The sequence below is a fragment of the Ambystoma mexicanum genome, chromosome 2q (assembly GCF_040938575.1).
Source record: "Ambystoma mexicanum isolate Mex_15411 chromosome 2q, UKY_AmexF1_1, whole genome shotgun sequence".
Lineage (NCBI taxonomy): Eukaryota > Metazoa > Chordata > Amphibia > Caudata > Ambystomatidae > Ambystoma > Ambystoma mexicanum.
The window spans coordinates 163,115,609-163,129,309 of NC_090924.1; positions in this window are offsets into that span (position 1 = coordinate 163,115,609).

Consider the following 13,701-nt stretch of genomic DNA (forward strand, 5'->3'; position numbering starts at 1 on the left):
ACTAGAAATGAAGCAACCTTACCCCAATATTACTCAGCACACTGTAGTCCCCGTGGCCTGAGGGTATCACTACATCCGACCCTTTGTAAAGATAGCCCTGAGTTCGTGAAACGATGGTATGAAATATTGAATATGTGTTTTTTTGACCTGATACTACTCGCTATGGAGGAATTGACCCATAACGTCTTCAGTTAAGAGCAACATAACACAATTAATGTCTGAGGAAAAAATACATTCTGTCTCGGACCATATTAATGGTAGGCTAGACAAATATGGAAAAGAATTAGAAGGCAAGAAGCTATGGAAGCTCTGTAAGGACACCCTTGACTACAAAGTGATGTAGTCTACACATGGTAGGAGGGATATCAAAAGCATCGCAATAAGTCTAATAAGGGATCATCTTCATCTTCTGAGGTATCAAGTGTGGAAACTATTACCCCTCCAACCACTACACCGTCACAAAGTGAGACTGATCTTCCTTTATCGGCCGCCATTAGTCTGGTTATTTCTGGTACAACCTTAGAACGCATCAATACTACACCATTAGGGGCAGATGGTCCCTCCGGGATACCAGCTGATCCTTTTTTAGAAGAATGTCAAGAACAAGACGGGGAGGAAGAAAACCACCGCCCAGGAATCAAACCTCACAGTAGACCTAGTCATTATATTATCGGCTGTACCATTAACCACTTTCAAAAATTGCACCTTTGCTTTGGGCCTTTCATTTGTAGGCACATATAACATCAGCCTTTTACAAGAAAGGATTGATTTTCACCGTTTTCTTCTGAAATTGAAACTCAAACATTTCTTTGCTGACTGTGAGCTAAATTAGTCACAGGCAGAGTTGGATACTGGATTTTGGGAATTTAAGCCTAAAGGTACATTTTGCCCATTGGCCACTAACAAGGCATTGGAAGTGTTTGAGGAATCAGTATTTAGAGATCTCAAGAATATTTCATATCAAAGACACAAGGCTAACAATTTGTCAATGTGCATCTGAAAAAAATATTGAGAGGGCTTGCTAACAACGATCATTTAACATTTAAGCCCGCTGATTAGGATGGGGCATTGATAGTAATGAATACACAAGATTACATCAGAGAATGTCAGTGCCAACCTAGCAAAAGTAATAAATATTTGAAATTGGATTCTGACCCTATACGCTTACTGCAAACATTGATTACAGAGGTTCTAGATGCAGCAGAGGCTGATGAAGTCAGTTCTCATAATACACATTTTTTAAAAACAAAATTACATCCAATGACACCTGTCATTAATGTTGTACTAATTGATGTTGAACTATTTGAGTGCCGTCTCCATGGATCTATGTGATCAATGTGTGCCCCGTTTTTTCGAATACGAAATGTAGAATCTAAAAACGGCAGCGCGCAATGATCACATAGCACACACTCTACCGCTTTGCCCCTACCCGCAACACGCCCCTCCCTACTTACTTTTCTTCCACATCCTTCCATTCACTCTGGGCCGACCCTCATCTCACTCATCTCCCTGTGACGCAATTCTCTTGTACCTAAAGCTGGTAGTGACTTCCATCACAGGGCCCTTCTTTTTGCCTTTTTTTTCCTCAACTGTATTGACCGCCGGCTCTGCAATCCTTCCCTTGAAAGCAGGAGACAACCCTTCAATGCCAAAACCCATTTTACCATACAAGGAGAGCAGGCAACACTCCCGCAACCTCTGCTCCCCCTGTATTATGGGATTCAGATTTTCATCTCAGCCGAATGCGAAGTAAACACGCATTCAGCATTTTTTTTTCTCAATATTTTCTGCCGATTGTGGGGTGCAATCAAAGGCCCCAAACAAATGGAGCTGAAGGGCCATGTGACAAAGGCCTACCTGTCATTACCCAAAGGAAAAGCAGCAATTTAATTCACAAAGGAATAAGAAATGTAAAGGTCCCTTTCACATGAAAAATAGGATTTTTAAACACTGACACAAAAACGGCTTTGCATGTGTTTTTGCAGGTTAAAGCAAGACATGAGAAACATTTCCCTCTGCCAACATAACGATTTCAGGGAAAAGACATAGGCCCTGATTCATGGAATTATTTGTGTGTAAAACTGGGATTTGCGTGCCATTCTGCCCCCAAATCCCTGTTTGACAAATGGGGATTTGCAAGCAGAATGACACGAAAATCCCATTTCTTTACTCACATAATTCCATAAATCAGGGCCATAGTGTGTGTGTTGACTAAAAAGTAAGGTAGATTATGCTTTGCATGTAGAATACTGGGAAAACATTTGAAAAGAAAAGCCTACATTTGCCTGAAAAGTTCATATAGGCCTATTTAGGCAGACTATGAGGGTATCTTTCTGCAAGGGAAATCAAGGGAAGGCTAAAACATAAATTTAATCAAAGGGCAGATTGGAAAGACACATCACATTACTGGCTGAGAAATAATATGGCTGTATTTCAATAATGACTAATAGCAAAAGCCTTGTACTTTCAGCATAAATGCAAAGTGGACTCTGAAGGTAGACAACGAAAACACTGTGGGGGTAATTCATGGATTATTTGCGCCAAAAAAAATGGGATTTGTGTGCCATTCTGCCCGCAAATCCCTGATTAACAAATAGGGATTTGCGGGCAGAATGGCACACAAATCCCGTTTTTTTCGGCGTAAATAATCCATGAATTACCTCCTGTATGTCAAGGAATAAAAGCTGATGTTAGAAAATTTGAGGCACCTACCTGTGTCACCTGATGTCGGGGCTCCTCTCTCCATTCCACCGACCCCCTCGATGCTCTCAATGCCGATCGTTGTGGCACATATCTCCTCCCACGGCTGCATTTTAATTGGGGAGTCTGCTCCTCCGCCAGTTGCCATGCCCATGTTGCGGTTGGCCGACAGTATGCTCCTTACCCAGAGCCGGAGGTCGTCCCACCTTTTACGACACTGTTTGGTGGTGCGGGGTGTAGTTCCTACGGCACTGACCCGTTGTGCAACTAGTTCCCATATCGCCTTTTTCCGTGCTATTGCCAGTCTGCTCATTTCGGTGGAGAATACAATGTCCGCCTTTTCCTGGAGCATTTCCTCCAACATTGTTAGCTCTTCCCTACTGAAGCGGTCCTGCCGCTGCCGATCGCAGGCTTTTTTGACAACTTTTGGCATTGTGGGGTTGTGTGGATGTGGGTGTAGTTTTCTGCCAGGTCATGGGGTCAGATGTGCAGCGGTTGTGGAGGATTGCAATGGATTGTGTTTTTAAAGATGGCCGCCGTGCTCTTTCCCATTCCGGTGCGATGGCGTAATTTCCGGGTCCGGTTTTTTACAGTCACCGCTAATAGCGGTCACCGCTAATAGCGGTGGTCGCTAACATCGGTGGGTAGGGTGGCTGTGGTGCAGTTTACACGCCATACAATGGCGGTAGCTGATGTTTTTGGGAGGTTACCGGCATGGCGCTGATTACATTAACGGCATGGCACAATGCTCGTGCCCGAGAGGTCGTAATTTACCGCTTTTAACGGTTCATGACCAGCACGGGCACGTTAGTTGAGCCAAGCCGGTAATGTCCATTACTTACCGCCGGGGTCGTAATGAGGGCCATAATGTCTTCAGTTAAGAGCAACATAACACAATTAATGTCTGAGGAAGAATTACATTCTGTCTCGGACCATATTAATGGTAGGCTAGACAAATATGGAAAAGAATTATAAGGCAAGAAACTATGGAAGCTCTGTAAGAACACTCTTGACTAGAAATGTGATGTAGTCTACACATGGTAGGAGGGATATCAAAAGCATCCCAATAAGTCTAATAAGGGATGATCTTCATCTTCTGAGGTATCAAGTGTGGAAACTATTACCCCTCCAACCACTACTCCACCACAAAGTGAGATTGACCTTCCTTTATCGGCCGCCATTAGTCTGGTTATTTCTGGTACAACCTTAGAACGCATCAATACTACACCATTAGGGGCAGATGGTCCCTCCGAGATGCCAACTGATCCTTTTTTAGAAGAACGTCAAGAACAAGACGGGGTAGGAAGAAAACCACTGCCCAGGAAGCAAACCTCACAGTAGACCTAGTCATTATATTATCGGCTGTACCATTAACCACTTTACAAAAATACACCTTTGCTTTGAGCCTTTCATTTGTAGGCACATATAACATCAGCCTTTTACAAGAAAGAATTGATTTTCACCGTTTTCTTCTGAAATTGAAACTCAAACATTTCTTTGCTGACTGTGAGCTAAATTAGTCACAGGTTTGGATAATGGATTTTGGGAATTTAAGCCTAAAGGTACTTTGTGCCCATTGGTCACTAACAAGGCATTGGAAATGTTTGAGGAATCAGTATTTAGAGATCTCAAGAACATGTCATATCAAAGCCACAAGGCTAACAATTTGTCAATGTGCATCTGAAACAAATATTGAGAGGGCTTGCTAACAACGATCAGTTAACATTTAAGCCCGCTGATTAGGATGGGGCATTAATAGTAATGAATACACAATATTACATCAGAGAATGTCAGTGCCAACCTAGCAACAGTAATACATATTTGAAATTGGATTCTGACCCTATACGCTTACTGCAAACATTGATTAAAGAGGTTCTAGATGCAGCAGAGGCTGATGAAGTCAGTTCTCATAATACAAATCTTCTTAAAACAAAATTACATCCAATGACACCTGTCATTAATGTTGTACTAATTGATGTTGAACTATTTGAGTGTGGTCTCCATGGATCTATGTGATCAATGTGTGCCCCGTTTTGTCGAATACGAAATGTAGAATTTAAAAACGGCGGCGCGCAATGATCACATAGCTCACACTCTACCGCTTTCCCCCTACCTGCAACACGCCGCTCCCTACTTACTTTTCTTCCACATCCTTCCATTCACTCTGGGCCGACCCTCATCTCTCCCATCTCCCTGTGACGCAATTCTCTTATACCTAAAGCTGGTAGTGACTTCCATCACAGGGCCCTTCTTTTTGCCTTTTTTTTCCTCAACTGTATTGACCGCCGGCTCTGCAATCCTTCCCTTGGAAGCAGGAGACAACCCTTCAATGCCAAAACCCATTTTACCATACAAGGAGAGCAGGCAACACTCCCGCAACACCTGCTCCCCTTGATCTGTATTATGGGATTCGGATTTTCATCTCAGCCGAATGCGAAGTAAACACGCATTCAGCATTTTTTGTTCTCAATATTTTCTGGCAATTGTGGGGTGCAATCAAAGGCCCCAAACAAATGGAGCTGAAGGGCCATGTGACAAAGGCCTACCTGTCATTACCCAAGGGAAAAGCAGCATTTTAATTCACAAAGGAATAAGAAATGTAAAGGTCCCTTTCACATGAAAAATAGGGTTTTTAAACACTGACGCAAAAACGGCTTTGCATGTGTGTTTGCAGGTTAAAGCAAGACATGAGAAACATTTCCCTCTGCCAACATAACGATTTCAGGGAAAGGACATAGGCCCTGATTCATGGAATTATTTGTGTGTAAAACTTGGATTTGCGTGCCATTCTGCCCCCAAATCCCTGTTTGACAAATGGGGATTTGCAAGCAGAATGACACGAAAATCCCATTTTTTTACTCACATAATTCCATGAATCAGGGCCATAGTGTGTGTGTTGACAAAAAAGTAAGGTAGATTATGCTTTGCATGTAGAATACTGGGAAAGCACTTGAAAAGAAAAGCCTACATGGTTTGCCTGAAAAGTTCATGTAGGCCTCTTTAGGCAGACTATGCGGGTATCTTTCTGCAAGGGAAATCAAGGGAAGGCTAAAACATAAAGTTAATCAAAGGGCAGATAGGAAAGACACATCACATTACTGGCTGAGAAATCTGAGAAATAATATGGCTGTATTTCAATAATGACTAATAGCAAAAGCCTTGTACTTTCAGCATAAATGCAAAGTGGACTCTGAAGGTAGGCAATGAAAACACTGTGGGGGTAATTCATGGATTATTTGCGCCAAAAAAAATGGGATTTGTGTGCCATTCTGCCCGCAAATCCCTGTTTAACAAATAGGGATTTGCGGGCAGAATGGCGCACAAATCCCATTTTTTTCGGCGTAAATAATCCATGAATTACCCCCTGTATGTCAAGGAATAAAATCTGATGTTAGAAAATGCAGTATGGGAGTCCATTTCAGCCAAGGACACATGGTGGTGCCCTGACCAAACTTCACAAACAACTCCCCCACTGCAAGCCTGGATTTTACATCCCCCAGCTGTTTACAACTGCAATATTGTGTGGCTGCTAGTAGGTTTTGAAAACAGACTTTCCCTAGACTTGGTGTATTTGAAAGGGCAGTTCTAAGCAGGCCAAATGCACTAGCTGGTGCAGCCCAGGTATTTACAACTTTAGGCAAGCAACTTCAAAGAGACTAATAAAATACTCGCTGTGAGAAACTAATGGGTTGGAGGAAGGGAAGCCCATATTTGCACATATGAAGATTTACCTTTGTGTAAAAGGACTATTATAACTCTGGCCTTTTCTCAGCAACCACAGGTCCCCACTGATCACATGTATGTGACATTTGTGAGATAATTTCCAGGTTATTTTGGTGATATAAAATTCATCCATCTGTGAATCAGGGAACTCTAATAGCCATCTCAAATGGATTTCTGGCTTATGTGAAAATGTTCCAAAGTTGAGAGTTGGTGAAATGAGGAATACAGTTACTAAATTGCAATGCGAGAATGCTTTTTGTAAAAATTGCAGAAAATTGCCACACGCCATGTTAAATGTTGCGGACCTGACTGCCGTCTTATTCAAATCCCACTGATTATCTGAATTGGAAAATATGTACATTATGGCAGTTATTCATACAATAATAGTTTTGCCACATAACTAGATGTGGCAAAAATGTAGCATGAGAATAAGTGGGAATTCCAAATACAAGCGCCATAAGTCGGCTCGAGACTCCTAAACCAATATTTAGAGAGGGGATGCATTTGGGGGGGATACAGAAGGGTAACTGTCCAATCCTATTTGTGAGAACTCTTGCAGGGTACTTCCCAAGATTGTAAACTTGACACTGTCATTGCTGCTATATTACGTGGATGCACTATGAGCCATGGGGAGAGCTGCTAAAATGACTATCAGAGCTAACTTACCATCTGAAAGCTGCAAGGAATCACACAAGGAGATTGTAACTGGGTGGAGCTGTCTATTTCTGGGAAGGCCTAAAAGTTGTCTGGGTCCTATGGTAGAGTGCTTGTGGCCATCCTTGAGAGGAACCAGACCCCTACCAATACTTCAAGAGGGACCGTACATGCAGCTGGCTTTCCTGAATTTAAACAGAGGCTTTATATGTATGTTGGGCTGAGCCCTGGGAAACAAAAATGTGGGGGAGTCTGCTTGCCTTAGATCCTTTCCCTTTGTTATGGGCGGGGGGCAAAACTGTGTATATCCTTAGCCTACTTGACTAAAAATATTAATTTAATTTAAATCAATTCCCCTTGGCAGAACACCACAGTGTGATTTGTATTACATTTTCAAACACAAAGCTCATTCCGAGTGTGTGTTGAGAACTATAGACTGTGATTTAATTGGGTGATCCTCATTGTCCTGTTGACCCCGACTTCTTTATGAAGAGGGGTGTCTTTGTCCCTGAACTAAAAAGAACCCCTAAACTGCCAGCTTCCCCAAAACAGGCCTTTAAGTGGAGGGGGTGTAAAATCCCAAATTCCCAAATCATTCTTAATCATTTTTGCTGTACAGCTTCCCAAGCACAGGTCTTTAACTGGCAGGGAGTCCGAACCCCAAAATTATTCAATCAACCTAATTTTTCTGTCAGACTTCCCCAACACAGACCAACATAGGCGGCGGGGGTCTGAAAAACAAACTGCTAAATCAGCCTGTATTTATTTTAAAGAGAAAGTGTGGGGGGGGGAATCAAACTTGCTCAGCTTTGCATACGTAATGGTTTTCTTTTTGTTTATTGATCAATTTAATTATTTCTTGAAGAGAAATTTGTAGAAAGAAAAGTATTGTAACTTGTGTTTTTCCTTACCCATTTTTGTGATTCATTTGTGCAACAAGAAGTTAATTGTGAGTCTCATAGAGGTACAAAACAGGGATGTCCCCTATCGCCCCTGCTATATGCAGTTTGCTTGGAGCCCCTCCTGCAGGCAATTCGGGAATCTGAAGGAATACAGGGAATACCATTTGGGGGAAGGCAGCACAAGGTGGCGGCCTTCGCGGACGACATGTTGCTTGCCCTGACCAATCCCATAGAGTCGAGTATGCAATGCAGGCTACTACTAGAAGACTTTGGGGAAGCATCCGGACTACGCATTAACATGCACAAGTCCGAATTGATGGACCTGACATTGGCAAGGGAAGAGAGGGAGGAGTTAAAGGGGACGATGCCCTTTGCCTGGCGACCGGGGGGAATTACGTACCTGGGGGTGAGAATCACTCCGGCTCTACGTGGATGGTATGCAGCAAACTACCCCCCACTCCTGCAAAGAATTAAAAAATACCTCCTTAAGTGGTGGAACTTGCGGATCTCCTGGTTGTGGATGCTAGAGGCACTTAAAATGGTTACCCTGCCGAGGCTGCTCTACCTCTTCCAAGCTATCCCTCAAGCAGTCCCGGCCCGCTTCTTCAAGGCGCTCCAGGTGATAACAAACAAGTTTATTTGGGAGGGAAAAAGGGCAAGGGTGAGTAGGATGCAATTTATGGCCCCGAGAAAAGGGGGGGACTAGCTCTCCCCAACTTCCGTCAATATTACGAAGCAGCCCAACTAAGGGTGATTAGGGAATGGCTGCGGGAGGGGGAAGGAAAACTCTGGGTTCAGATGGATAGAGCGGTCACGCGACATGAACTGGGGGAGGTTCTGTGGCTACCCAGACAGCACCGTCCGGGCCATATGTACCTGAGCTCGATCACCAAACTAGTTGCAGACAATTGGGACAGACTGGTCCAACAGAAGGAAATTACAACCTACCCGTCCCCCTTCACCCCCATCTTCAATAACAAAGACTTTACCCCGGGGTTGGAAAGAAGGGCATTCCGGAACTGGCGGGAGGGAGGATGCCGTTGGATGTGGGACATGTTTATAGGAGGGGAGATCAGTTCTTTTGTACATTGTAAAAGGGATTTTGCACTGGGGGAAGGTGAACGGTTGAGATACTCACAGCTGCGACACTGGCTTCTATACCCCATAAACAAGGAGGCGGCCACTAGATCACCAACCCTTTTTGAGATATTCCTGATGACCAACGATGGCTCGAAAGGCCTTATATCGCAGCTCTATAAGATCTTGGATGAGGCTACCCCGAGGCCGCAATGGGCATATATGGGAAGGTGGGAAAAAATTCTGGGCAGGGAAATAGAGAAGACAGAGTGGGAAAATCTATGGAGGAAGATCCCCAAACTAGCGAGAGCCTCACAAACACGGGAGGCCTGGTATAAGATATTATATGGGTGGCACTATACTCTAGCTCGGCTGCGCAGGATCTACCCGGACTCGTCAGGAACTTGCTGGAGGAGATGCGGCCAGGAGGGCACTGCGGAACATATTTGGTGGTGATGCGCAAAAATAGTCCCATTCTGGGGAGACATCAAGCAGGCAATGGAACAAGTGTTTGGGGCAGAGGGAGGCATACCCCCGGAATGGTCGCTATTAGGCTTGAGGCCAGCAGAAGGGCCGGCGGGTTCGAGGGGCAGGGAAAGAGCGAGGGTGATGCTCACTCTGGCAGCAATGACAATCATAGCCCAGATATGGAAGAGCTCGAACATACCAATGTTTCAAGACTGGCTGCGCAAAGTCTGGGAGATAGTACCGATGGAATGGGCCTCCTATGCAATGAACAATACAATACAAAACTTTGCGGGCGAGTGGGGTGAGGTCCTTTCCTTTCTCAGAGATGATTTCAGGATCGGGTGGCGCCCGCAACGTTTAAGACTTCTGGATCTGGAATAACCCCGACTAGACACTTTGTGGTGACAGGGAGCTACGGAGACTTTGGAACAGCACCGGGGATAGGGGGAAGGGAAGGAAGGGGTAGTTAAGGGGATTGTTAAAGTTGTTGAAAAATTCAATAAAAAGAATTTTAAAAAAAAAGAAGCTGGCGTGTGTAGTTTAGTGTGATTTGCATTACCTATCATTCAAATAAAAACAAATATATTTCCTGTACCCAGCGTGTTCTTGGCTCGCTGTGGGCACAGCGGGAGGGATATCTGTGTGACTCTATATGAGGCTTCAGTAAGGGTAGTGTGGCCTGAGCACATGTAGTAAGGACGTAGCAGCCCGGTGCTCCCACTGCAATCCTGATGTAATCCTGCAAGTGGCTGTTAGCACAGCTCAGAACTGCAACACAAATATACTTTTGTGTGGCAGAAGTCAGCCCGCACCTGATCACATTTGGTCTGACATGAATTGGAGCTGGCCAGGGGGAGAAATCCATGCCAGAACGAGGTGCCCCACGCATCCAAGATGGTGACTGCCTCAGAACTATTAGGAGGAAGGACCTTGACAGCAAGAACCTGCTGCAGTGCACACAACACACTGACCTGCTCCTAAGGACCCACTGTTTGTGTGCTTGGGCTGACACACGGCCTGTCTGGTGGCCGACGGACTGAACGAAATGGCGAGTATATTCCCCCTCTCCCTCAGAGGAGCTGCATTGGAGTGCATTCACAGAGCAGATCCACCAGCACTGTACACCACCAGATGCTGGAGGGCTGCTGTGTAATGATGCAACCGTGAACTGTAATTCCCTACATTACGGACACCGAACCACGGGATGAGACTGCGCCCACACACAGAGCAACCCAGGCCTGGGGTCACAGGTGTGGTTTTTGCAACTGTGCACCCCCATTGTGGAGGATGGCATGATCCTGCTCCTTTTCCTGTCACAATATACCTGAGCATGAGGTGGAATCCATAGCAGACATGCCTAGCGACCTTGCATTCCCTTAGGCCTGCTACTCTTAGGCCTGTGTTGGGCATACCTGTAGTGCTGACTGCGGCACAGCTCCCACATTACTCCTACTTGCACCTGGGGAGCTAATGTGCTTCAAATAACAACATAGCTTTGTTGGCCTACTTCGCCTTGACTAAGTGTGACCCCGCAGCAGGTTCTACACTGGAGGGGCAGACAGAGCAAAGTTTCTGATAAATTCAGTGTTCCCAACTGCCCATCACTGATGTCTCCTGAGAAATCCAAGGGGAAACCTAACTCCATGGAACCGTTTATTAGCCATAATAAGCACACTGAAGGCCCTGGGAAGCAAGCAATGAACAGACAACACCTCTGGCTCCCATACCAGTCTCTCGGGACAACCAAATAATAGCTGCAATTGCATTCCTGCGAACATCCCTAGAAAACCGGGATCGGGCCTACTTTTTTAGTACATTTTTGGACAGCCCTTGGCTGGAAGGCCTCATTGACAGGCTATCAATCGATTCTCGGGTCAGGCACGCACGCTGTGTAGTGCCCTAGATCAAGATGGATAGTGTCAATATTTTGACATTCTCTGAAGATTACTACCAGAGACTCATGACTTTGCCTACCATATTTGCCACAGATACAACTAATGATATTCCAGTCGCAAATAAAGACGACTTGGACTTACTGGTACAAAAAAAGAAAAAATTGATTCGCACAGAATCTCATGGACAGATGATGCTGGCCTATTTAAAAGCAGGTATAATACCTGAAGGGTTGCAAGTAAAAAATATCCCAAGGGTGTTTTTAGACAATCCTAAATTTAAAGGACAATTTAGTGCCGTTGGTAATAAATGCTCACGTGATTACCTGATTTTGATCATCGATACTTCGGTAGAAGAGACTACCAAACAAAAACTGGAAATTGAAACTCTTGAAAACAAGATGATAGGTGATAATCTTATAAAAGACATCAAAGAAAAACTTACAAAAATTGAAGAAGAAATAGTAAAATTCAAAAATTTTACTCTAGATAAGAAAATCTGGAAATACAAAAAAGATAATGAAAACTATAAGTAAATCACTACCTATCCCTACCTTGTTCCTTCTTTTTACGATGATCAAAATAAACAATCACAAAGCAGAAACAAAAATACAGGTCGCCCTAGGAACAAATATGTGAGTTTCTCTAATACATCCAACACCACGTCAAGTAGTGACTCTGACAACCCCTCTACCTCCAATGGCCCTAACACCAACAACCCAGCTCTTCCTTTTTTTCGAGGGCGAGGGAACAAATCACGTCAGTGGCAGCAAGGGCATCCACGGATGCAAACCCGCAACTGTAGGGGTCCTCCTCAGAACTGGTGATTCATATTTTTAACCTGTCAGATCATGTTCTTACCGACGCCGAAACATCAGTCCTAAAAAATGGATTGAGTTTTGTTCCAACCACAAAAGCAAAAGATTTTGACACTCAGGTTCAATTGCATAAATTCTTTTGTTTAATTCGCTTAAAATATTTTTTCAAAGATGGCCACCCCTCTACTAAAACACCTAGCATAACTAGCCTCAAATTACCGTCGCATTTTACTCCATCTAATGCTATGGTTAGTCCGGCTATTTTAGCCTTTGAAAACAAGATCCTAGAAAAAACTAAACATCTTTTGAAAGACAAAAATCAACATAAAGACAATTTTAGCAACAGTGAACGTACCGCTTTAACTGCTTTACAAAAGAACTCGGCTTTCTTAATAAAACCTGCTGATAAAGGCAGAGGTATTGTTCTATGGGACACTACACTGTATTCCACAGAGGTTATGCTCCAACTCAACAATCCAGTATTCTATCGTAAATTGAACCATGACCCGACGGGTTTCATCGGGAAGAAATCAAAAGCCTGATGGACCATGCCTTGCAAGAGGAATGGATCGATCAGGATGAACATCAGTTTCTCAAAAAAACATCACCTACCACCCCTGCCTTCTACCTCCTCCCGAAGGTTCACAAAAACGAGCGTGTTCCACCGGGGAGACCTATTGTATCAGCTATTAATTCCATCCTTGAGCCACTCTCCATCTACGCCGATTACTTCTTCAGACCTTTTGTGTTAAAAATGAATTCTTATGTAAAAGACACCACTAGTATGATTAATTTAGTATCTGAACTCCATCTCAACACTTCAGACCTCTTAGTCACCTGGACGTAACGTCCCTCTACACAAGCATCCCACTGGGAGAATGCTTAAAGATTATGGAGACTTTTTTGAATCAACTGACTGACACATTGCTTAAAGTACCTACATCATTTATCATGGAGTGCATTAAAATTGCCCTCACAGAAAACTTTTTTCTTTATGAAGGGACTTTCTATAAACAAATCCATGACACAAGTATGGGGGCGACCTTCGCGCCAGACTTGGCCAATTTATTCATGGACCATTTTGAAAGCACCTCTATCTACAATCCATCTAATCCTTTCAAAGACAACATCCTAAAATGGTTTCGTTATATAGACGATGTGTTTATGATCTGGCAGGGGGACCTCCCTCGCCTGCATTCTTTTTTAGAATGGTTAAATAATCACAACCCACACATTAAATTCACCATGACTTTTGACGCAACCACTATTCCGTTCTTGGATCTTTCCATCTTTAAAACTGAAGAAGGCACCCTGAAGACTAGCCTTTTTCGTAAACCTACGGACAAAAATACACTTCTCAGATACAACAGCTTCCATCCTCTTAGCCTACGAGAGAATCTACCGATTGGGCAATTCCTAAGACTAAGAAGAAATTGTACTGATCTCGGTGACTTTATCCGAGAAAGT